This window comes from Mustela nivalis (genome assembly GCF_964662115.1).
Source record: "Mustela nivalis genome assembly, chromosome: 7".
Lineage (NCBI taxonomy): Eukaryota > Metazoa > Chordata > Mammalia > Carnivora > Mustelidae > Mustela > Mustela nivalis.
In genome coordinates this window covers 130671717-130697549 of record NC_139026.1, presented here as the reverse complement: position 1 = coordinate 130697549, position 25833 = coordinate 130671717, and the positions used below count along the sequence as shown (strand labels likewise).

The following is a 25833-nucleotide window of genomic DNA, read 5'->3' as shown; positions in this document are numbered from 1 at the left end:
GCATATGCAGACACTTGACCTACTGAGCAACCTAGAAGCCTCTGCCTCCAAAGGTTTTAAATTTATTTTCTTCTTTTTTTTTTTTCACACTAGTTGTCAAGACTTCTCTTATTTAGACATAATTTTCCCTTATTAAACCCCAATTTCTCTTCTATCTTTTTCTCAACAAGAGAAAAATAGGCCAGTGTGATTGACACTGTGTCCAGCTTTCACTGATTCACAGCTTACCTGTTGTGAGGAGCAGGAGGACTTCCACTCTAGAGCAGCTTTCCGTGTCTTTCCTTTCGGGCTGCCTCCTCACACACCCCTCACCGTCAGTTCCGCTTGGTTCCAAAGCAGACGTATTAGTCACAAATTAGAATTTTGTCTCAACATCTTCCACTTGTTTTTTTTTTTTCTCTCTCACTCTTGCACCTGCAAAATCAATCGCAGGTCTAGTATTCTAGCACATAGCGGGCACTCAGTATGTCTTTGTGTAGTGGACAAAAGGAGAAATGACAAACACAGCTTCTGAGAAAGCAGAAGGTCTCTTAAGGATTTCTGCAAACTTCTGTCTCTGAATGATGTTTTCCAAAAAACATAAAGAAAAATGTTGCTCCTCTCTAGTTTGATGACCACATGTGCCTGTGCTGTTTCTGTGTCTTATTGATTTATTAAGAGAAATTCTGTGATCCTGCCATTTTTCTCTGGAAATAAAGGTGTGTGTGTGTGCGTATGCACAATATATATATAGTGTATATAATATATAGTATATTTATTTTAATAAGTTCTATATAAGTCAGGGTTCTTCAGAGAAATAGAACCGATAGGATATAGAAGGAAACATTCTGATGAGTTGGCTTACACAATTCTGGAGGCTGTGAAGTCCCAAGATCTGCCATCTATAAGCTGGAGACCCAGGAAAACTAGTAGTTTAATTCAATCCAGGTCTGAAAGTCTGAGAACTAGGAGAGCCAGTGATATAAATCCCAGTGAGAAAGTAAGAAAAGATGGGAAGAGACGTCCCAAATGAAGTAATGAGGCAGGAAAAGAAAGAGGGAATTTCTTCCTTCCTCCACCTTTTTGTTCTATTCAGGCCCTTAGTGGAGTAGATGATACACACATTGGGAGTGAGGGGGTGCAATATCCTTTACTGAATCTACCAATTCTTATGCCACTCAGTGCAATTCAAACGCTCTTCATAGATACATCCACAGACACCTTCACAGACACCCTCAGAAATAATCAGATATCTGGACACCCCTGATACTATCAAGTTGACACATAAAATTTACTATCACTCATTTTAAAAGAAAATATGGGTCAAAAAAGAAAGAGATTTAGAATCTTCACTGGAGGTTAATTTGTCAATAACAAAAAAAAAATTTTTTTGACCTAATAAATTTACAATAGGAATTATCCAAAATATATGCTCACATAGGTATAAAATGGCATAGAAATTGGTTATTTTGCTTTTTCAGTTGCAAAAAACTTGAAAAAATATAAATACTCATGAAAAAGAAATGTCTCAGAGAAATTATGGTTTGTCCATACAATTGGAGAAGCAGCAGTAGCAAAGAAAATGAGAAAACTTTTTGTGAAGTGTTATGAAAGATCTCCAAGATCTATTGTCAAGTGAGAAAGTCAAGTTGCATAATAGTATATATAGTATGCAATTATTTCTTAAAAGAGTAAAAGGGAAAAATACATGTATTTGTTTTATTCTGGAGAGATTTCAAAAGATACATAAGAAGTATATATTGGTTGCTTCTAGGTGAGAGAACACCACCATGCTTATGTGACTGGGAAATGCTCTTTGTTCTTTTGACTTTTTGAATTATATGACTGTATTACCTACTCTAATTGGAAAGTAGGAAGGAAAGAAATTAACTATATCATTAAAATAATTGTCTTTTAGTGATTAGAATCTGAGCAATCTTTATTGTCTTTTTTTTTTAAGATTTTATTTATTTACTTGAGAGAGAGACAGTGAGAGAGAGCATGAGTGAGGAGACAGTCAGAGGGAGAAGCAGACTTCCCATAGAGCTGGGAGCCTGATGCAGGACTCTATCCTGGGACTCCAGGATCATGACCTGAGCTGAAGGCAGTCGTCCAACCAACTGAGCCACCCAGGTGTCCCTTTATTGTCTTTATGTTCCTCAAAATTTTCCCAACTTTCTATATGATATATATTACTTTTATAACTAGGGAAAAATTTTTAGATACAAATAATCATTTATTGTTCTGTTTTTTACTATCAGCCCCTCTTAATTCCTTTTCAGGAATAGGAATAAAAAAGATGGGCTTCAAAGATATATATTCTATCCTTCTTGACATAGTGAATTAAGAAAGGCATATTTTGGGGTGCCTGGGTGGCTCAGTGGGGTAAGCCTCTGCCTTTGTCTCAGGTGAGGGTCTCAGGATCCTGGGATCGATGCCGGCATCAGGCTCTCTGCTCAGCAGGGAGCCTGCTTCCCCATCTCTCTCTGCCTGCCTCTCTGTCTACTTGTGATTTCTCTGTCAAACAAATAAATAAATAAACTTCTTAAAAAAAAAAAGAAAAAGAAAGGCATATTTTGAAATGTGCAATACCATATTGTTAATTATAGGCACTATATTGTAAAATATATATTTAGTGCTTATTAATCTAGAATAACTGAAACTTTATACCCATTAAACAACTCCCAGAGAAAACAAAAACAAAGGGATGCAAGGAAATTTGGGAGATGATAGATATGCCTATTAGCTTGATTGTGGTGATGGTATCACAGGTGTTGGCATATATCCAAATTCATCAAATTATACACGTTAAGTATGTGCAGTTCTTTTTTTTTTTATTTAATATATTTTTTTAAGATTTTATTTATTTATTTGACAGAGAGAGATCACAAGTAGGCAGAGAGGCAGGCAGAGAGAGAGGAGGAAGCAGGCTCCCTGCCGAGCAGAGAGCCCGATGTGGGACTCGATCCCGGGACCTGAGATCATGACCTGAGCCGAAGGCAGCAGCTTAACCCACTGAGCCACCCAGGCGCCCAAGTATGTGCAGTTCTTTATATATTAATTATATGTTTAAAAAAAAAGCCTGTTTTTTAAAAAACTAGATCACCTAAATGATCCAAACTGTTCTAGTTCTTACTATCTCTAAAGGTAAGAGGTAGAATTATATATGTATAAAACAATTATATATGAAATTATGAAAGACAGTACAGAGATATCACTTCTTTTCTGTCTTCATTTGCCTCAGATCCCTACTTTGTGTTGACTAGATTCTAGATTGGGTAATCTAAACTTATTCACAACTTTTTTTCTGCAGCTGGAATCATGTAGTATTGTGTTATTTTCTAATTTAAAACCTCTCCGTTATGTGCATTTTTCACCTCAGAACTGGGCCATTGTGACTGGTTAATGTATTTGAATCTTTTATGGGTAAATTCTCGTTGAGTACTGAAATTTATTGCTGTGTGTAATTTAGGTCACTTATGTATGCAAATGGCTACATTTGGTCTATGAATTGTTGTTACTGTGGTGACAGTTTTGCCAAATGATTAGGAGTTCTGTCTTCTTTTTTTTTTTTTTAAAGACTTTATTTATTTATTTGACAGACAGAGATCACAAGTAGGCAGAGAGGCAGGCAGAGAGAGAGGGGGAAGCAGGCTCCCCGCTGAGCAGAGAGCCCGATTCGGGGCTCAATCCCAGGACCTGGGATCATGACCTGAGCCGAAGGCAGAGGCTTTAACCCACTGAGCCACCCAGGCCCTCGGGAGTTCTGCCTTCTTGAGGGAGGCCATGGACAAGCCAGCCCAAGCAAACATGTGGAAATATCTATGCCCTGAGAGCCTGAGTGAGGTGAAGGCACGATGCCCGTTACTGGCAGAGAAACTTCAAGGCTCAGAAACTTAACATGATTTCAGAATTATTGCTGTAAATAGTTGTATAGGTTGTTCATGCTTACTGAATGCTGACATGGCTGATGTAAAAGCAACAGACACACAGGTCTATGCTCCTCCAACCTGACAGATATCTCACAGCTTGCTTAACCCACCAGACCTCTAGTGTGTCTCCATGAAAAACAAGGGAGGCCCTGGTTGCTGGGTTGGAATGCTTACCTCAAGAATATATTCTATACTTTGTTATTAGTGCAAACCTAAATAAAAGCTACTTTGAACTAGGAAAAATCATCATTCTTTCCCACTGTTTATTTGGAACCAGACTCTGTGGTCCAATCCAGCTATTCTTTTGTTTAGAAACGTACTATAGAGTTAGATCATGACGAGAATCCTAAAACGAGGCAAAGCTGAATTAAATTCGGACTCCACCACCTACTGTTTCAGTAATCTAGAAGAACTACTTAATTTTTCTGAAAGTGGTGCTCTTGCTTATAAAATTGGGATAATAATGCTTACCTCATGATATAGTGTGAAATTAAATATACTTGTATGAAGAAAGAGGACCTTAAATACTCAGTATTTCAGTATTTCATTAGTTACTTTCCCAACTTGCAGTTAACTTAGAAAGCATGATAGAACCTTACAATCTTAGAAAATAATACTTATATAATATATACTATATTATTATATATGAAGTATTTTCCATAATTGAACTTGATGAGTGATAAAGTTCAGACAACTGCTACCAATTCTTCTACTTTATTTTTAGTTCAGTCTCTTTTCTTCAACAAATCATTATCTTAATGTTTTTTGCTTTGTTTTTAAAAGTTAATAAAAGAGAGAAACAGTACACACATAACATCTTTTATTTTCTAAATATAAGATTACTCTGGCAACACATTTTAAAACTAGGAGTTCTGGGTTTTATTTATTTTCACATTTTCCAAAAATACTCTTCTATTGTGATGTGAAACAAACAAAAAGATCAACCAAAAATTATCTCTTCCTGAGATCAGGCAAATAAAATAGTTCTCTGAGTGACATAAAAATACTAAAATATTAATAGGACCCGTTCTTCAAATCTGGGTCTCCAAAAGCTGATGGACGTCAGTTTCCCTGGGAAAGAACTCTGACAGAAACACATATGGTAATTTCTGATGAGTGCCATGAGGACTCAACACCTGTCGGGAAGTGGAAGAAATAGGATTGAGCAGAGGGAGAAGCTGAAATGTAGTCCAGTCCTAGAGGGAGCTCTGAGCTGAGAAGGCCTGTATAGTCCTGCCTTGAGGCAAGGGTGTTGGGAGGCAAGGGTGTTGGTCAGGATGGACCCACATTTTCAGTTCTCTACTGTGAACTATTCCAGGAAGGAAAGTAGAGTGGCTCCTTTTGGCTAAGAGCAATTCCCAGAAAGGGTTTAGCTGAGAGCTGGGGGGTGGTTGGTAGGGGGTGGTTGCCTCAATCACCCACCCCAGCATTCACTACATGCTTAAATCAAAATATATGCAGACTTTCTTTTATTTTTTTAAAGATTTTATTTATTGATTTGACAGAGATACAGCGAGAGAAGGAACACAAGCAGAGGGAGTAGAAAGGAAGAAGCAGACTCCCTGCTGAGCAGGCAGCCCAATGTGGGGCTCGATCCCAGGGCTCTGGGATCATGACTTGAGCCAAAGGCAGACGCTTAACTACTGAGCTACCCTGGTGCCCCTATTCAGACTTCCTTAAACTTATATTTTAGGTGTGTATTGCAGACTAATGTCTACTGAACAGTTCAATAGCAACAACCAATTCAGGGCAGGGTAACTTTCAAAATCATGTAGAAGAAAAAAAGTGAAAATAGATTAAAATCTTCATTTGTTTGAATGGAAACAGCCTTACAGTGAGCAACATAACTGTTTAACATACCAATTATCTATTAAAAACAATTTCCAAACGTACTTAGCCCTCTTACTAACCTGCTAGTCTTACTAGTGTATTCTCCTGAATATTTAATATAAGGTTACATTACAACTGAATATTTAATATAAAGGTTACATTACTTATCCTACCCACTAACACACCAGAAGAGAAACAAAGCTCTGATACGTGTAGCTACAAGTCCTGGGACCCTCATCCATGCAGAATCTTGGACAGCCAAAGGTATGAGACTTTCAGGGACTGCTGAGATTTTCCAGAGTTTAAGAGAAATGAACTTGGGCTAACCCCTGCTGAGGCGATTTATCACTTTCTTGAGTCCACACTGAGAAAGGAAGGCAAGGGATAGGGGGAGAGAGAGAGTGTGGAGTCTCCCTACTTCCAACTAGGATGCTTTCCTACTTTTAGCTTACTAATGAGTAAGGAAGGACTAATAAGTAAGGAAGGAGAAGGACCTAGGGGTTGCTGCCTGTCACTCTGTCAAGACACTTACCTTGTGGACACCTGGGTAGCTCAGTCAGTTAAGCATCTACCTTTGGATCAGGTCATTATCTCCGGGTCCTGGGATCCAGCCCCGAGTTGGGCTTCCTGCTCATTGGGGAGTCTGCTTCTCTTTCACTCTCTCTGATTCTGCCCCCTCTCCACCACTCATATTCTCTCTATTTCTCTCTCTCTCTCTCAAATAAATAAAAAGCGGGGATGGGGGGGACTTACCTTGTACTTGCTTTGAGTCTCACTGAATTCCTCTCCATCACATGTCCACTGAAATTCTGTCCTCATGGGCATTTCAATGCTATATATAGACAGGGTAGCAAGGAATTGCTTGCATGTTACATGTCCACCTACCTCTTCTCAGAGACCTGCTGCATTGTCCCTTTGAACTTCACTTATAAAAGGATAAATTCTAAGATAATATAAAGAATTTCAAGATGGAGATGAGAGAGCATTAGCCTAGTGCAGGGCTCTGCATCTCTACACAGGTCATAAATCCATTAAGCTGGTCCTGAATGGCTATTTCAATGGATATCAGATACCATGTTGTGGAAACCAGGATGGGTAGTCTCAAAGATTCAGAAAACGCTTTCATTTTCTTAGAAACTAGATCTGAGAAAAATGATTATCAATTCAATTGATAAATTTGGTTCAACTAGAAGACAGTGTACTGGCATCTTACTCTAGCCAAAGAATATCAATAGCCCAGACTGGTTCTCCAACACTTGGGCCAAGAAGTGGGGCTGTAGGGAGAGCCTCCTCAACTTGGCTACATTTTCTGGAACGAGGGTAAGAAAAATATAGAGAACTGTGCAAGACTAGTTTCTCCCAATATTTATTTGCCCTCTTTCCCTTACAGAATTATAGCACTGATTTTTAGGTGGGGAGATGGGGATTTTTAGGTGGGGATAAACTCTACATATTCCCCACTTCCTGCCCTTGGGCATAGTCATGTGATTAAGTTTTATTTTGTGTGTGTGTGTGTGTGTGTGTGTGTAACTTTATTTTATGGTTAAATAAAGTATTTGTGCTCAATATTGTTTGCATACTAGAATCAACCCAGAAAGTTTTTAAAAATGTTAATACCTGAAAAGAAAATACATTAAAAATGTTAATACCTGGTTTCCAGTGCTAGAGGTTTGGGCTGATGTAACTATACATCAATAAAAATAAAGTCCAAATAAAATAAATTATTACATTTTAAAATACAAACTTGTATTTCTCTCTCACTCACTTGCTCTATTTTTTTTCCATAAAATTTTATTTATTTTCAAGATTGCAAAGGACAAACCAGGAAAAGTATTTTGTAGCTAATGTTACAAAAGCTTTTTGTTTGTTGTTATGATGATGTACGGAATTACAAGAATGTTGGATGACAGAGTACAATCTCTGAGCTATGTCTTCTAGAACAAGTGTGTCATAACTTTGTTACTCATCATAGAACATCATTCCTCCTTTGTACCTTACTCTCAAAATTTGAAAGATAAGAATATGAGAGTAGATCAGACATGTTAAATTTTTATGTGCAATGAACGTTAAAGTATGTGATGAGAGGCAGAAAAAAATGTAAAAAAAAAATGTGATGAGAGATTCCATGTAAAGTACCCATTCCTGTAGTCCCCCTTTATGCACAGAGGATGCATTCCAAAACCCCCAGTAGATGCCCGAAACTGTGAATAGTACTGAACCTCTATAAACCTCATTTTTTCCTATGCGTACATACCTAGCATTGAGTTTAATTTATAAATTAGGCACAGTATGAGATTAATAACAGTAAATAATAATAAAACAAATCAATATACCATAAAAAAAAAGTTAGGTGACTGCGGTCTCACAAAATATCTTTCTGCACTGTACTCATTCTTCTTGAGATGATGTGAGATAAAACGTCTACATGATGAGATGAAATGAGGTGAATGACACAGGCATTGCAACATGCCCTTAGGTTATTACTGACCTTCTGACAATACATTGGAAGAAAGGTCATCTACTTCCAGACTGCAACTAACTGCAAGTAACACAAACCCCAGGAAGCAAAACCAAAGGTAGTGGGGGGACTAGTGTATATAGGCCCAAACACACAAAATATATCTATGATTTCACAGCCCTTTAAAATTAATTTTTAGGGATTTTTTTGAAACTTTTCCCCAAGCCTCCTATCTTAATAATTCTTTCAATTATTTTTTTAATATAATTTTTATTTTTTATAAACATATATTTTTGTCCCCAGGGGTACAGGTTTGTGAATGACCAGGTTTACACACTTCACAGCACTCACCAAAGCACATACCCTCCCCAATGTCCATAATCCCACCCCCTTCTCCCAAACCCCTTCCCCCCAGCAACCCTCAGTTTGTTTTGTGAGATTAAGAGTCACTTATGGTTTGTCTCCCTCCCAATCCCATCTTGTTTCATTTATTCTTCTCCTACCCACTTAAGCCCCCATGTTGCATCACCACTTCCTCATATCAGGGAGATCATATGATAGTTGTCTTTCTCTGCTTGACTTATTTCGCTAAGCATGATACGCTCTAGTTCCATCCATGTTGTTGCAAATGGCAAGATTTCATTTCTTTTGATGGCTGCATAGTATTCCATTGTGTATATATACCACATCTTCTTGATCCATTCATCTGTTGATGGACATCTAGGTTCTTTCCATAGTTTGGCTATTGTGGACATTGCTGCTATAAACATTCGGGTGCACGTGCCCCTTTGGATCACTACGTTTGTATCTTTAGGGTAAATACCCAATAGTGCAGTTGCTGGGTCATAGGGCAGTTCTATTTTCAACATTTTGAGGAACCTCCATGCTGTTTTCCAGAGTGGCTGCACCAGCTTGCATTCCCACCAACAGTGTAGGAGGGTTCCCCTTTCTCCACATCCTCGCCAGCATCTGTCATTTCCTGACTTGTTGATTTTAGCCATTCTGACTGGTGTGAGGTGATATCTCATTGTTTTGATTTGTATTTCCCTGATGCCGAGTGATATGGAGCACTTTTTTATGTGTCTGTTGGCCATCTGGATGTCTTCTTTGCAGAAATGTCTGTTCATGTCCTCTGCCCATTTCTTGATTGGATTATTTGTTCTTTGGGTGTTGAGTTTGCTAAGTTCTTTATAGATTCTGGACACTAGTCCTTTATCTGATATGTCGTTTGCAAATATCTTCTCCCAGTCTGTCAGTTGTCTTTTGATTTTGTTAACTGTTTCCTTTGCTGTGCAAAAGCTTTTGATCTTGATGAAATCCCAATAGTTCATTTTTGCCCTTGCTTCCCTTGCCTTTGGCGTTGTTCCTAGGAAGATGTTGCTGCAGATGAGGTCGAAGAGGTTGCTGCCTGTGTTCTCCTCAAGGATTCTGATGGATTCCTTTCGCACATTGAGGTCCTTCATCCATTTCGAGTCTATTTTTGTGTGTGGTGTAAGGAAATGGTCCAATTTCATTTTTCTGCATGTGGCTGTCCAATTTTCCCAGCACCATTTATTGAAGAGGCTGTCTTTTTTCCATTGGACAGTCTTTCCTGCTTTGTCGAAGATTAGTTGACCGTAGAGTTGAGGGTCTATTTCTGGGCTCTCTATTCTGTTCCATTGATCTATGTGTCTGCTTTTGTGCCAGTACCATGCTGTCTTGATGATGACAGCTTTGTAATAGAGCTTGAAGTCTGGAATTGTGATGCCACCAATGTTGGCTTTCTTTTTCAATATCCCTTTGGCTATTCGAGGTCTTTTCTGGTTCCATATAAATTTTAGCATTATTTGTTCCATTTCTTTGAAAAAGATGGATGGTACTTTGATAGGAATTGCATTAAATGTGTAGATTGCTTTAGGTAGCATAGACATTTTCACAATATTTATTCTTCCAACCCAGGAGCATGGAACATTTTTCCATTTCTTTGTGTCTTCCTCAATTTCTTTCATGAGTACTTTATAGTTTTCTGAGTATAGATTCTGTGCCTCTTTGGTTAGGTTTATTCCTAGGTATCTTATGGTTTTGGATGCAATTGTAAATGGGATTGACTCCTTAATATCTCTTTCTTCTGTCTTGCTGTAGGTGTAGAGAAATGCAACTGATTTCTGTGCATTGATTTTATATCCTGACACTTTACTGAATTCCTGTATAAGTTCTAGCAGTTTTGGAGTGGAGTCTTTTGGGTTTTCCACATATAGTATCATATCATCTGCAAAGAGTGATAATTTGACTTCTTCTTTGCCGATTTGGATGCCTTTAATTTCCTTTTGTTGTCTGATTGCTGAGGCTAGGACCTCTAGTACTATGTTGAATAGCAGTGGTGATAATGGACATCCCTGCCGTGTTCCTGACCTTAGCAGAAAAGCTTTCAGATTTTCTCCATTGAGAATGATATTTGCGGTGGGTTTTTCATAGATGGCTTTGATGATATTGAGGTATGTGCCCTCTATCCCTACACTTTGAAGAGTTTTGATCAGGAAGGGATGCTGTACTTTGTCAAATGCTTTTTCAGCATCTATTGAGAGTATCATATGTTCTTTCTTTTATTGATGTGTTGTATCACATTGACTGATTTGCGGATGTTGAACCAACCTTGCAGCCCTGGAATAAATCCCACTTGGTCGTGGTGAATAATCCTTTTAATGTACTGTTGAATCCTATTGGCTAGTATTTTGTTGAGTATTTTCGCATCTGTGTTCATCAAGGATATTGGTCTATAGCTCTCTTTTTTGATGGGATCCTTGTCTGGTTTTGGGATCAAGGTGATGCTGGCCTCATAAAATGAGTTTGGAAGTTTTCCTTCCATTTCTATTTTTTGGAACAGTTTCAGGAGAATAGGAATTAGTTCTTCTTTAAATGTTTGGTAGAATTCCCCCGGGAAGCTGCCTGGCCCTGGGCTTTTCTTTGTTTGGAGATTTTTAATGACTGTTTCAATCTCCTTACTGATTATGGCTCTGTTCAGGCTTTCTATTTCTTCCTGGTTCAGTTGTGGTAGTTTATATGTTTCTAGGAATGCATCCATTTCTTCCAGATTGTCAAATTTATTGGCGTAGAGTTGCTCATAGTATGTTCTGATAATTGTTTGTATTTCTTTGGTGTTAGTTGTGATCTCTCCTCTTTCATTCATGATTTTATTTATTTGGGTCCTTTCTCTTTTCTTTTTGATAAGTCGGGCCAGGGGTTTATCAATTTTATTAATTCTTTCAAAGAACCAGCTCCTAGTTTCGTTGATTTGTTCTATTGTTTTTTTGGTTTCTACTTCATTGATTTCTGCTCTGATCTTTATGATTTCTCTTCTCCTGCTAGGCTTAGGGTTTCTTTCTTGTTCTTTCTCCAGCTTCTTTAGGTGTAGGGTTAGGTTGTGTACCTGAGACCTTTCTTGTTTCTTGAGAAAGGCTTGTACCGCTATATATTTTCCTCTCAGGACTGCCTTTGTTGTGTCCCACAGATTTTGAACCGTTGTATTTTCATTATCATTTGTTTCCATGATTTTTTTTCAATTCTTCTTTAATTTCCCGGTTGACCCATTCATTCTTTAGAAGGATGCTGTTTAGTCTCCATGTATTTGGGTTCTTTCCAAACTTCCTTTTGTGGTTGAGTTCTAGCTTTAGAGCATTGTGGTCTGAAAATATGCAGGGAATGATCCCAATCTTTTGATACCGGTTGAGTCCTGATTTAGGACCGAGGATGTGATCTATTCTGGAGAATGTCCCATGTGCACTAGAGAAGAATGTGTATTCTGTTGCTTTGGGATGAAATGTTCTGAATATATCTGTCATGTCCATCTGGTCCAGTGTGTCGTTTAAGGCCTTTATTTCCTTGCTGATCTTTTGCTTGGATGATCTGTCCATTTCAGTGAGGGGAGTGTTAAAGTCCCCTACTATTATTGTATTATGGTTGATGTGTTTCTTTGATTTTGTTATTAATTGGTTTATATAATTGGCTGCTCCCACGTTGGGGGCATAGATATTTAAAATTGTTAAATCTTCTTGTTGGACAGACCCTTTGAGTATGATATAGTGTCCTTCCTCATCTCTTATTATAGTCTTTGGCTTAAAATCTAATTGATATGATATAAGGATTGCCACTCCTGCTTTCTTCTGATGTGCATTAGCATGGTAAATTCTTTTCCACCCCCTTACTTTAAATCTGGAGGATGTCTTCTGGCTTAAAATGAGTTTCTTATAGGCAACATATAGATGGGTTTTGTTTTTTTATCCATTCTGATACTCTGTGTCTTTTGACAGGGGCATTTAGCCCATTAACATTCAAGGTAACTATTGAGAGATATGAATTTAGGGCCATTGTATTGCCTGTAAGGTGACTGTTACTGTATATGGTCTCTGTTCCTTTCTGATCTACCACTTGTAGGCTCTCTCTTTGCTTAGAGGACCCCTTTCAAGATTTCCTGTAGAGCTGGTTTGGTATTTGCAAATTCTTTCAGTTTTTGTTTGTCCTGGAAGCTTTTAATCTCTCCTTCTATTGTCAATGATAGCCTAGCTGGATATAGTATTCTTGGCTGCATGTTTTTCTCGTTTAGTGCTCTGAAAATATCATGCCAGTTCTTTCTGGCCTGCCAGGTCTCTGTGGATAAGTCAGCTGCCAATCTAATATTTTTACCATTGTATGTTACAGACTTCTTTTCCCGGGCTGCTTTCAGGATTTTCTCTTTGTCACTGAGACTTGTAAATTTTACTATTAGGTGACGGGGTGTGGGCCTATTCTTACTGATTTTGAGGGGCATTCTCTGAACCTCCTGAATTTTGATGCTCGTTCCCTTTGCCATATTGGGGAAAATTCTCCCCAATAATTCTCTCCAGTATACCTTCTGCTCCCCTCTCTCTTTCTTCTTCTTCTGGAATCCCAATTATTCTAATGTTGTTTTGTCTTATGGTGTCACTTATCTCTCGAATTCTCCCCTCGTGGTCCAGTAGCTGTTTGTCCCTCTTTTGCTCAGCTTCTTTATTCTCTGTCATTTGGTCTTCTATATCACTAATTCTTTCTTCTGCCTCATTTATCCTAGCAGTGAGAGCCTCCATTTTTGATTGCACCTCATTAATAGCTTTTTTGATTTCAACTTGGTTAGATTTTAGTTCTTTTATTTCTCCAGAAAGGGCTTTTATATCTCTTGAGAGGGTTTCTATAATATCTTCCATGCCTTTTTCGAGCCCAGCTAGAACCTTGAGAATTGTCATTCTGAACTCTAGATCTGACATATTACCAATGTCTGTATTGATTAGGTCCCTAGCCTTTGGTACTGCCTCTTGTTCTTTTTTTTGTGTTGAATTTTTCCGTCTTGTCATTTTGTCCAGATAAGAGTATATGAAGGAGCAAGTAAAATACTAAAACGGTGGTAACAACCCCAGGAAAATATGCTTTAACCAAATTAGAAGAGATCCCAAATCGTGAGGGGGGAGAAAGGGAATAAAAAGAGGTTCAAAAAGGAAGAAAGAAAAAAGAAAAAAAAAGAAAAGAAAAGAATTAAAAAAAAGAAAGATATAAAATATAAAAAAGAAAATATATATATATTAGATAAACTAGTTAAAAAACGTTAAAAAAGAAAAAGGTAAAAAGTTAAAAAAAAATTTAACCAGAAGGTGAGGAAAAAACCAAAAAATGAAAAAGAAAAAAAATTAACTGCAAGACTAAAAAAAAATCACAGGGAAAAAGCCGTGAGTTCCATGCTTTGCTTTCTCCTCCTCTGGAATTCTGCTGCTCTCCTTGGTATTGAAACTGCACTCCTTGGTACGTGTACTTGGTCTTAGCTGGATTTCTTGTTGATCTTCTGGGGGAGGGGCCTATTGTAGTGATTCTCAAGTGTCTTTGCCCCAGGCGGAATTGCACCACCCTTATCAGGGGCTGGGGTGAGTAATCCGCTCGGGTTTGCTTTCAGCAGCTTTTGTTCCTTGAGCGCTTTCCGTAGAGTTCTGGAGGACGGGAATACAAATGGTGGCCTCCTGGTCTCCGGCCCGGAGGAGCTGAGAGCCCAGGGCCCCACTCCTCAGTGCGCCCTCAGAGGACAGCGCCCAGTTACTCGCGTCTGCCTGACCTCCGGCCGCGCTCCGAGCTCACCGAGCCTGCAACCGGCTCAAGGTCACCCCGAGCTGCGAGCTTACTGTCGGCTCTGTTTCTGTAGCCAGCTTTCCCGTTCCCATACCCGCAAGCTCTGCGACACTCAGACACCCCCGATCCTTCTGTGACCCTGCGGGACCTGAGGCCACGCTGACCCCGCGTGGGATTCGCCCCGATTTAGCCTCTGGAGCGATGTCCCTCAGCGGAACAGACTTTTAAAAGTCCTGATTTTGTGCTCCGTTGCTCCGCCGCTTGCCGGGAGCCGGCCCCTCCCCCCAGGGTCTCTCTTCCCGACGCTTTGGATTCACTTCTCTGCCGGTCCTACCTTTCAGAAAGTGGTTGTTTTTCTGTTTCCAGAATTGCTGTTCTTCTTCTCTTCGATCTGCTGATGGATTTTCAGGTGTTTGCAATCTTTAGATAAGCTATCTAGCTGATCTCCGGCTAGCTGAAGTAGTCTCAGCCTGCTACTTCTCCGCCATCTTGACTCTACTCTATTTTTTTTTTTTTTAGGATAAAATTTAGGAAAATGTCTCAGTTATCTTAAAATAGCTTTTTAAAAAATTTTTAAAAGATTTTATTTATTTATTTATTTGACAGAGAGGAGAGAGAGAGAGGGCACAAGCAGGAGGAGTGGTAGACAGATGTAGAGGGAGAAGCAGGCTCCATGTGATTAAGTTTTAAAAGAGAAGTGAATGGAAATGTTTTGTATGATTTATAGAAAGTGTCCTTAAGTAAAGTCTATGTGTGGACTTCCTCCTCCTTCCTCCCTCCTCTTGCTTAGAACATACATTCAAAGAAGAGCTACCTTGGACCATTCAGACAAAAAGACAATACTCTTTTGAGATCATGAGCAACAAAGTAGGGGAAGCTTGGTCACCTGGACCACCTCATAGAGAATTGCCCTGAAACACCTACCTCCAGAATCCTAGATAATAAAGAAATTAACTTCTCTCTCATTAAACTCCTATTATTTATATGTTTTTATGTTTAAGTTTTTCCAAGTTTTTATTTAAATTCCAGTTATTTAGCATACAGTTAATATTAGTTTTAGGTGTAGAATTTAGTGATTCACCACTTACATACAACACCCAGTGCTCATACAAGTGCCCTCCTTAATGCCCATCAACCATTTAACCCATCCCTCCATCCAGTAGCCATCAGTTTCAAACATGTATTCTAAATCAATGTATGAACAATACTCAAAAGCTCTCATTTTTCAAAATCTTTTAGAGTAGCCAAAGTTCATTTATTTATTCACTTAACAGATTTGAAACTACTCTGTGCCAGGCAATGTTCTGCACACTGAGGATATAATTGTGAACAAGATGTGCAAAGTCTGCTTTTGTAAGTTTACATTCCCATGGAGGAGGGATTCAACCTACAAATAAATATGAAATATAACAGGAGGTAGTAGTGCAATCACCAAGTAAGAAAATAGAATTAAGGAGTAACAGAATGCATTTCCAACAATGTTGTATTTGGGCACAGACCTGAAAGAAGTAGTAAAATTGAAAACACTTGGTTATCTGGGGAAGGAATATTCCAGAAAGAGATACCAACAAATATTAGGTGGGAAAAAGGAGCGAGATTGGCATATTTGAAGAATAGTAAGGTCATTATGGTTGGAGCTGAGGGAGTAAAGGGAAGAGTGTAGGAGATCTGAGGGCTTATTTGGTAAGAACCTAGAATTTTCCTAGGAGTGAATGATCAGAGACATTTGAGCAGGGGAATGAAGTGATTGGAGAATATGTTTTAAAAGCACCTCTGTGAAAAATGCTGCCATCTGGGGGCAAGTATCAGAGCAGAAAGATGAGGTGAAAGTTGACTATGGCATGGATCGCTGTAGAGAAGTGGTCAAATTCTAGATAAATTTCTAGCATGGACATGAGAGACTGTGTACTCTGAAAAACAATCTGAGCGTTTTTGAGAGGCAGGGGGTAGGAGGTTGGGTGAGCCTGGTTGTGGGTATTATGGAGGGCACATATTGCATGGAGCACTGGGTGTGGTTCATAAACAATGAATTCTGGAACACTGAAAAGAAATTTTAAAAATAAATAATTTTTGTGTGTGTGTGAGTTTCTTTTTTTTTTTTCTTTTTTAATTTTTTATTTCTTTTCCACGTAACAGTATTCATTGTTTTTTGCACCACACCCAGTGCTCCATGCAATCCGTGCCCACCATCTGGTTCCCCCAACCTCCCACCCCCCGCCCCTTCAAAACCCTCAGATTGTTTTTCAGAGTCCATAGTATGCTGAGATAAAAATAAATAAAAATTTTTTAAAAATTTTCTAGTGTGGAGCAGATGTGATTTACTGATTAATTGAATGGGAAAGGTGAGAGAGAAAGGACTCCAGGATGACTGTTAGATTGGGCCTGATTTATGCTGTCTTAATAATAAAAAAAAAAAAATCCAGGGTACCAGGTGGTGGGTATTATAAAGGGCACGGATTGCATGGAGCACTGGGTGTGGTGAAAAAATAATGATACTGTTATGCTGAAAATAAATAAATGAAAAAAAATCCTGCTATAAATTTCAGTGTAGGACAGAGGTTTGGAGAAAATGAAGGCTTTGTGGCACTCCTAAAGTCTTTCATTATAGTAGTAATTCTACTCACTGTGACCTTGCATATGCTAAACATGCATATGGTACTTCACTTAATTTTCACAATTCTATGGAATACCTATTACCATACACGATTTTAAGCATGTCAGATAACTTATCTAAGGTCACACAACTAGGGAATGGCAAATCCAATACTCAATCCAATACACCCATCTCTTCATGGGAGACTTGAGGTTTCTACTCTTCTATTACTTAAGACTATGATTGGAAAACTAAGCCCCACAGGCCAAATCTGGCCCTTCATCTGTTTTTGTGCAGCTTGTAAGCCTAAGAAATTTTTTTTTTAATATCAACAAAAAAGTATTTCTTGACAGTTGAAAATCATATGAAATTCAAGTTTTAGTGTTCATAAATATTTTTGGAACAGTCACCCTTGTTCCATTACATAGTGCCTATGGCTATGTTCATGCTACAGTGGCAGAGTTGACTATTTGCAACAGAGACCTCTTGGCCCACAAAGCCAAACATATTTGGAGTCTGGTCCTTTGCAGAAGTTTACCAACCCCAGGTTTAGAGAATGAACTCTACCATAACATTTATGAAATGCTGCACTTGTGAAATATGTCTATTTGTAGTTAATTTCTCTAATGTCAGAGAAGGTATGGCCCTGTGGAAGAGTTTGTTCAGCCAGTTAAAGATTAATTACTCATGTAGATTTGTTCTACAGTGAAAGTGTTATACACAATGGAAGAGAACCCAGAGTCAGAAGAATCGCAGTAGCTTTTGACAGCTCAATCTCTCTCCCTCCCTATCTCTGTTCCTCTCCCTCACTTTTTCCCTCCCAGCCCCAATCCCTCTCTCCATTCCTCACTCCTTCTCTAACTCTCTTTCTCAAAGAGGGATTAAATACATGCAAATAAGCTGTGTATTTCAGGAAATTGAGAGTTCTTGTTACTTTGAGGTTATTAAAGCATTTGCTCTTAGGTGTTCTTTTTTAAAATTTTAATTCCCAAATTTCTAGCTTTGAAACTGTATGATACAGTGATTTGTAGACCAAATCAAGTTTACTTCTACTGACTGCCAATGGTGAAAAATCATGATAACGCTGATCAAGGGACAGCATTCCATAAATGAACAAGTCATTTTATTTCGATCAGAGAAGAATTATATAAGGTCTACAAATATAGTTTCCCTAGTAGAAAGCTTTGTAATGATCTACTGTACAATGAAAGGAGAGTGTTCAATCTCTGTGCCAAGTACAGAGAGGCTCTCTTCCATAATTTTTATCTGGGAATCTAGAAGCAACTGATATTATAATGCTCAGTGTGTTTATGTATTGCTGTCATTGCTGCTGGATTTCTTTTCCAATAAAAACCTATCTTATCTGAATTGAGCTGAAACAGCTTGTTTTTATCCTTCCATTTTCAGCTCAGAAAGAGTTGAGAAATTCCATCCTTGGAGTAGACTGGAAAAGAGATCCACCTAAATTACTTTTGTATGTGAATGGTAATGCTGCCCAGACTCCTCAAAGAGCAAGGATTAATTCTCTCCTTTTTGATTATGCCCCATTACCTCTTGTTGTGTCCAGCTATTATATCTTTATACACACTTTTCTATACTGTATATATTTTGTATATCTACTACTTCTGGAAACAGATATTTTCCTTGGGACCAAACTTCTGTTTAACAATAATAGAACCAGTCACGGGGGGGTAGGGTGGGGGTTTCATATTGTACGACTCCATTTACATAGCATTCTCTTTTTTTAAAAGATTTTATTTATTTATTTGAGAGAGAGATAGCACAAGTGGGGGATGGGGCAGAGGGAGAAGCAAACTCTCGCTGAGCAGGGAGGCCAATGCAGGGCTCAATCCCAGGACCCTAGTATAAGGACCTGAGCGGAAGGCAGATGCTTAACTAACTGAGCCACCCAGGCACCCCTGTAGCATTCTCTTATTTCACAGATTTATTAATATATAATTCACATGCCATACAATTCACTCACTAAAAGTGTACAATTCAGTGGTTTCCAGGATATTTACAAATTTGAACAACCATAACCACCTTCACTCTGAGAACATTTTCATTACCCCCCAAAAGAAACTCTGCACCTTTTAGCCGTCACCAACCACTCTCCCTCCACCCCTGCCATTCCACCCAGCCCTAGCCAAGGGCTAATTTACTTTCTGTCTCTAGATTTGTCTACTTTGGACACTTCATTTAAGTGCAGTCATCCAGAATGTGGTCCTTTGTGGTTGGCTTCTTTCATTTAGGATGTTTATAAGTTTCATCCATGTTATGGCATGTGTCGATACTTTACTTCTTTTTATTGCTGAATAATATTTCATTGTGGGACATACTCTGACACTTTTCACATGACAAAATTATAGGCATGAAGAATAGATTAGTGGTTGCCAAATCTTAGGAGTGGTGACTAGGGGGGTAGAGGGGGTGATGTGACTGTGGCTATGAAGAGATAGCATGAGGGATCCCAGTGATAGAACTGCTAGGTATCATAGCTATGATGGTGGTCACAAAGATCTACATATGTGATAAAGTTGCACAGAACTAAATACACACACATGCACATGAACACAAATGAGTTCATGTAAATGGTAAAATCTGAATAAGATCAGTAGATTATAGTAGTATCAATTTCCTGGATAAGATATCATACTCCGGTTATGCAAGATGTTATCATGGGGAGAAAAGTATTGATATCTTTTTTATCATTCTCTACAATTTTATATGAATATAAAATTATCTCAAAATAAAATAATATTAGGAACCAAAAAGCCCTTCAGGATTGGCAGAAGAAGCTCCTCTGAAAATTCACTCTGTCATGAAAGCAACAAAAATACTAGCAAAAATGGTCAAAATAAACCTTTCAGAACTCTGGAAATTAACCAAAGGCTTGCAACAATTTGAGGAGTGTCATTCAAGAAAAACACTGAATTATGGTAAAGACAGTAAGTTTTGTTTCATTTTAACTTACTCTTTTCCCCTCTTTCTCTCTCCAGTTCCAGTCTAGACTTGAAAACAAACAGACCTGTAATCATGGTAACAGACAACAGCCTAGCAGGCAATGGAAGGGACAGAGTATTGGAGTGCCTCCAAAGCCCCATTTTCAGATAGCTGTCATTAGGTGACCTGCCTGGCAGTTCCCTGGAAAATCCCACTCACAAGGTTTGTCTTTATTTGACCTGACACAAAGCTCACATAGCGTGAACAGCATTTTCCCCAGGACTATTTGTAGAAAACAGTCAGTGGCAATTGTTTAATATCACTGCTGTCTGGGGTGGTAATGGCAGTTGCAACAGTTCACCAAAACACTTAAAAGGAAAATCTGGGAAATGAGATGTCTATAAAGGCTTTGGAAAATATTCCTGGGATTCTGGAAAGACACATGCATGCGTAGGACTGTGTGCATACCCGGCAAAGACCTGAGAAGGCCCTAAACTCTCACTTCTGGTTAACCATGAGGCTCTGTGAAAGCAGAAAGTAAAGACTAAAGTAGAGTAGTAATCTGTCTCCCTGAACATTGAAGGCATGTTTCAGCTTGCATGCAGAAGCTGGCAGACTTTATTGGTCCCCAGCATTTAACAAATACCTATACAATTGTACTACCTAATAAGATAACCAAGTAGTGGTTTCTGTGTCCATTCATGAAAAAGCATATAGACCTTAGAGAATTAATTCAGGACACACTACAAAACAAATAGCAGCAACAACAAACAGCCACAAAAAACCCCTGGGGAGTGAAGGGAAACCTGATTTCTAGATTTGTCACTTATGAAATTTAAAATTCCAATTTTTAACCAAAAATTATGAGATATGAAAAGAAACAAGAAAGTATGGCCAATACACAGAGAAAAACATTAGTCAATGGAAGTTTTCCCTGAGGAAGCACGGATGCTGGACTACTTGACAAAGCCTTTAAATCATCTGTTTTTAAATATATTCAAAGAACTAGAGAAAATTGTGTCAAAAACTAAAGGAAAAGTATGAGAATGATGGCTCACTAAGTAAAGAGTATCAATTAAGAAATGTTAATTATTAAAAAGAGAACCAAGTAGAAATTCCAAAGTTGAAAAGTACAGTAATTGAAATGAATTCGCTTCAGAGAGTTAACGAAAGATTTGAGCTGACAGAAGAATCTGTGAACTTGGAAATAAATCAGTTCATTTGATCTAGCCTGAAAAACAGAAAGGAAAAAGAATGAAGGAAAATCAACACAAACTGAAAGATGTGGGATACCACTAAGTATACCAACATATGCATAATGAGAATCCCACAAGGAGATAGAGAAAAGGGGACAAAAAATATATTATAAGAAATTATGGCCAATTTTTTCCAAAATTTGATGAAGAACAATCTATACATCCAAGATGCTACACAAATTCCACGGAGACAAAATTCGAAAAGATAGGCATTGAGACACATCATAACCAAAGTGATTTAAAGCCTCAGACAAAAAAAAACAATCTTGAAAACAATAAGAAAGAAGCAATGTGTCACAGATGATGGATCATCAATAAGACTAACAGCTAAATATTTATTGTAGACCATGAAGTCCAGAAGCCAGTGGGATGAGATATTCAAAGTGCTGAAAGAAAAGATGGTCAGCCAAGAATTCTTTATTCAGCAATACAGTCCTTCAAAAATGAAGGAGAAATGAAGACATTCTCAGATAAATAAAAATTGAGAGACTATTCTTAGCATTATTTATAATAACAACAAGTAGATGTAATCCAAATGTCTATCAGCTAACGAATGGGTAAATTAAAAGTGGCATATCTATACAATGGAATATTATTCAGCCATCAAAAAAATGAAGTCTTGATACGCTAAATCATGGATGAATCTTTAAAACATGCCAAGTGAGAGGGGTGCCTGGGTGGCTCAGTGGGTTAAAGCCTCTGCCTTTGGCTCAGGTCATGATCCCAGGGTCTTGGGATCGAGCCCCACATCGGGCTTTCTGCTCAGCAGGGAGCCTGCTTCCTCCTGCCTCTCTGCCTACTTGTGACCTCTCTCTCTCTCTCTCTGTCAAATAAAAAAAAAATATATATATATATATATATATCTTAAAAAATAAATAAATAAAATATGCCAAATGAGAGAACCAGTCACAAAGGACCACATATTATTTGATTCTATTTATATGAAATTTTTAGAATAAACAGATGTCTAGAGATCAAAAGTAGATTAGGGGTTACCTAGGGCTGTATGTTGGGAAAAATAGGACAGGTTAGCTAAACAAAAGCAGCTTTTTTTCAGGAGATGATGAAAATCAGTTCTAAAATTGAATGCAGTAATGGTTACATAGCTCTGTGAATATGCTAAATATTATACTGTAAATGAGTGAATTGTTTATATGTAGTATACTTCATTAAAGCTATTACCAAAAAAGTGGGGGGGGGGGGTCAGAGGGCCTGGGTGGCTCATGTGGGTTAAAGCCTCTGCCTTTGGCTCAGGTCATGATCTCAGGGTTCTGGGATCAAGTCCTGCATCAGGCTCTCTGCTCAGCAGGGAGCCTGCTTCCCCCTCTCTCTCTGCCTGCCTCTCTGCCTACTTGTGATCTCTCTCTCTCTCTCTCTGTTAAATAAATAAATAAAATCTAAAAAAAAAGAAAAAAAAGTGGGGGAGGCTAAAAAAACAAAACTCTTAGAAGAAAACATGGGCCTAAATCTTCATGACTTTGAATTAAGTAGTAGTTTCTTCCTTTTTTCCCCCTTTTTTAAATTTAAATTTTGTTAGTTAATGTATAGTGAAATACTGGTTTCTGGAATAGAATTCAGTGATTCATGACTTACACACAACACTCAGTGCTCATCACAACAAGTGCCTTCCTTAATACCCATCAACCATCTAGTCCATCCCCACCTCCCTCCCTCCATGAACCCTGTTTGTTCTCTGTTCATAAGAGTCACTTATGGCTTATTTCCCTCTCCTTTTTTTTTCTTTTCCACCTTCCCATATGCTCACCTGTTTTCTCAGTTAAATTCCACATATGAGTGAGATCATATAGTATTTGTCTTTCTCTGACTGACTAATTTCACTTAGCATAATACCCTCTAGCTCCATCCATGTCATTGCTAATGACAAGATTTCATTCTTTCTGATGGCTGAATAAGATTCTATTGTGAGGAATAAGATTCCTCAGTCATGGATATTTGGGCTCTCTCCATGGTTTGCCTATTGGAGATAATGCTGTGATAAACATTGGGGTGCATGTACCCCTTTAAATTTGTATTTTTGTATCCTTTGAATAAATATCTAATAGTGCAATTTCTGGATTATAGGGTAGTTCTATTTTTAATTTTTTGAGGAATCCCCAAACTTTTATCCGATTGGCTGCACCAGTTTGCATTACCCATCAACAGTGCAAGAGGGCTCCCCTTTCTCCACATCCTCGCCAACACCTGTTGCTTCTTGTGTTGTTTGTTTTTAATTTTAGCCATTCTGACAGGTGTAAGGTGGTATCTCATTGTGGTTTTGATTTGTATTTCCCTGATGATGAGTGATATTGAGCATCTTTTCATGTGTCTGTTAGCCATCTGGATGTCTTCTTTGGGAAAAGGTCTATTCATTTATTCTGCCTATCTCTTAATTGGATTATTTGGGGCTTGGGTGTAGAGTTTGATAAGTTCTTTATATATTTTGGATACTAACCCTTCATCAGATATGTCATTTGCATATATTTCCTCCCATTCTGTAGACTGCCTTTTAGTTTTGTTGATTGTTTCCTTCACTATGCAGAAGTGTTTTATTTTTATGAGGACCCAATAGTTCATTGTTGTTTTTATTTTTGTTTCCCTTGCCTCTAGTGATGTGTCCAGTAAGAAGTAGCTGTAGCCAGTTCAAAGAAGTTTCTGCCTAAGTTCCCCTATAGAATTTTGATGGTTTCCTTTCTCACATTTAGGTCTTTCTTCCATTTTTTCAAAAGATTGTATTTACTTATTTGACAGAGAGAGACACAGCAAGAGAGGAAACACAAGAAGCAGGGAGAGTGGGAATGGGAGAAGCAGGCTTCCTGCTGAGCAGGGAGCCCCATGCAGGGCTCGATTCCAGGATCCTGGGATCGTAACCTAAGCTGAAGGCAGATGTTTAACTGACTGAGCCACCCAGGTGCCCCTTTTCTTCCATTTTGAATCTATTTTATGTATGGTGTAAGAAAGTCATCCAGTTTCATTCTCCTGCATGCTGCTGTCCAGTTTGCCAACACCATTTGTAGCAGAAACTGTCTTTTTTCCATTGGACATTCTTTCCTGTTTTGGTGAAGATTAGTTGACTGTATAGTTGTGGGTCCATTTCTAGTTTCTCTGTTCTGTTCCATTGATCGATGTGTCTGTTTTTGTGTCAGTTGTACTGTCTTTATGACTACAGCTTTGTAATAGCTTGAAATGCAGAATTGTGATGCCTCCAGTTTTGTTATTCTTTCTAGAATTGCTTTGCCTATTCAGGGTCTTTGGGGGTTCCTTACAAATTGTAGAATTGTTTGTTCTAGCTCTGTGAAAAAGGCTGGTGGTGTTTTGATAAGGATTGTATTAAATGTGTAGATTGTTTTGGGTAGTACAGACATTTTAATAATGTTTGTTCTTCCAATCCATAAGCATGGAATGCTTTTCTATTTCTTTGTGTCCTGTTACATTTATTTCATAAATGTTCTAAAATTTTCAGAGTATAGATCTTTTACTTCTTTAGTTAGATTTATTCCTAAGTATCTTATTGGTTTTGATGCAATTACAAATGGGATCGACTCCTTGATTTCTTTTTCTGCTGTTGTTATTGGTGTATAGAAATGTAGGCAATGGTGTCTTATGACACTGGAAACACAGCAACAAAAGAAAAAAATAGCTAAATTATACTTCATCGTAACTAAAAATTTAAGTGCTTCAAAGGGCATCATCAAGAAAGTGAAAAGAAAACCCACAGAATGAAGCAAATATTTGTAAATCATATATCAGATAAGGGAACTTTATATAAAGGATCCAGAATTATTGAACAATTTTTACAACTCAATAACTCAATGACAATGAACTCTATTTAAAATGGACAAAGGATTTGAATAGACATTTCTTCAAAGAAGATAAGCACATGAAAAGGTGTTCAACATTATTAATCACTGGGGAAATCACTGGGGAAATGCAATCAGAAGCACAAAGAGATATCACTTCAAACCCACTAGGATATTAATAAAGTTTTTTAAGATTTATTTATTTACTTGACAGAGAACACAAACAGGGGGAGCAGCAGACAGAGGGGGAGGGAGAAGTAGGCTTCCCGCTGAGTAAGAAGCCTGATGTGGGGCTCTATCCCAGAACCCTGGGATCATGACCTGAGCCAAGGGCAGGCAATTAACCAACTGACCCACCGAGGCACCCCTAGGATAGCTATTTTTAAATAACAGAAAATAATAAATGTTGATGAGGGTACAGAGAAATTGGAACTCTCATATGTTGCCGATGGGAGGGTAAAGTGCTAACAACCACTTTGGAAAACAGTTTTTCAGATCTTAAAAATTTAAAATAGGATTATAAAATGACCCAGAAATTTCACTGCTTGTTACATTTTGGTTTTAGAATGTGCCATGAATCACATTTTGACCAGCCAGATGTTGGGGATATACTGGAGTTTTCTGGTGATATACCATTAGCTCCAGAGGTCATGGTGGAAGAGTTTGGGAAGACAGAAAGGGATAGGAAGATAGGTCAACTTACATAAAGTTACTGTTCTTACCATTTTAGAGCTTTTAGGGGACAAAATTTAATTGTTCAACTTCTCAGGAAAATACATGAAGAAATGGCATTGAGGGAGAGGAAGGGGCAGCTGTTTCATGAAGGTATACTAGGTCTTCCTGCCAAGCAGCTGATTGCCTTTTCCATGGGACTAGCATATCCCTGGTTGACCATATACTCAAGTCTATTTGGAGAATAAAACGCTGGGATATGTTTGGGGGA

General features: G+C 38.2%; 1 long non-coding RNA gene across 1 annotated transcript; it reads right to left on the bottom strand.

Annotated features, from left to right (window-relative positions):
* Nucleotides 1–4713: 4713 nt before the first annotated feature.
* On the bottom strand, nucleotides 4714–7478 carry LOC309870070. Its single transcript, XR_014314468.1, has 2 exons — nucleotides 6495–7478; nucleotides 4714–5047 (listed from the first exon to the last, which is right to left on the bottom strand). It is a non-coding gene; the product is annotated as an uncharacterized lncRNA (long non-coding RNA).
* Nucleotides 7479–25833: the final 18355 nt, after the last annotated feature.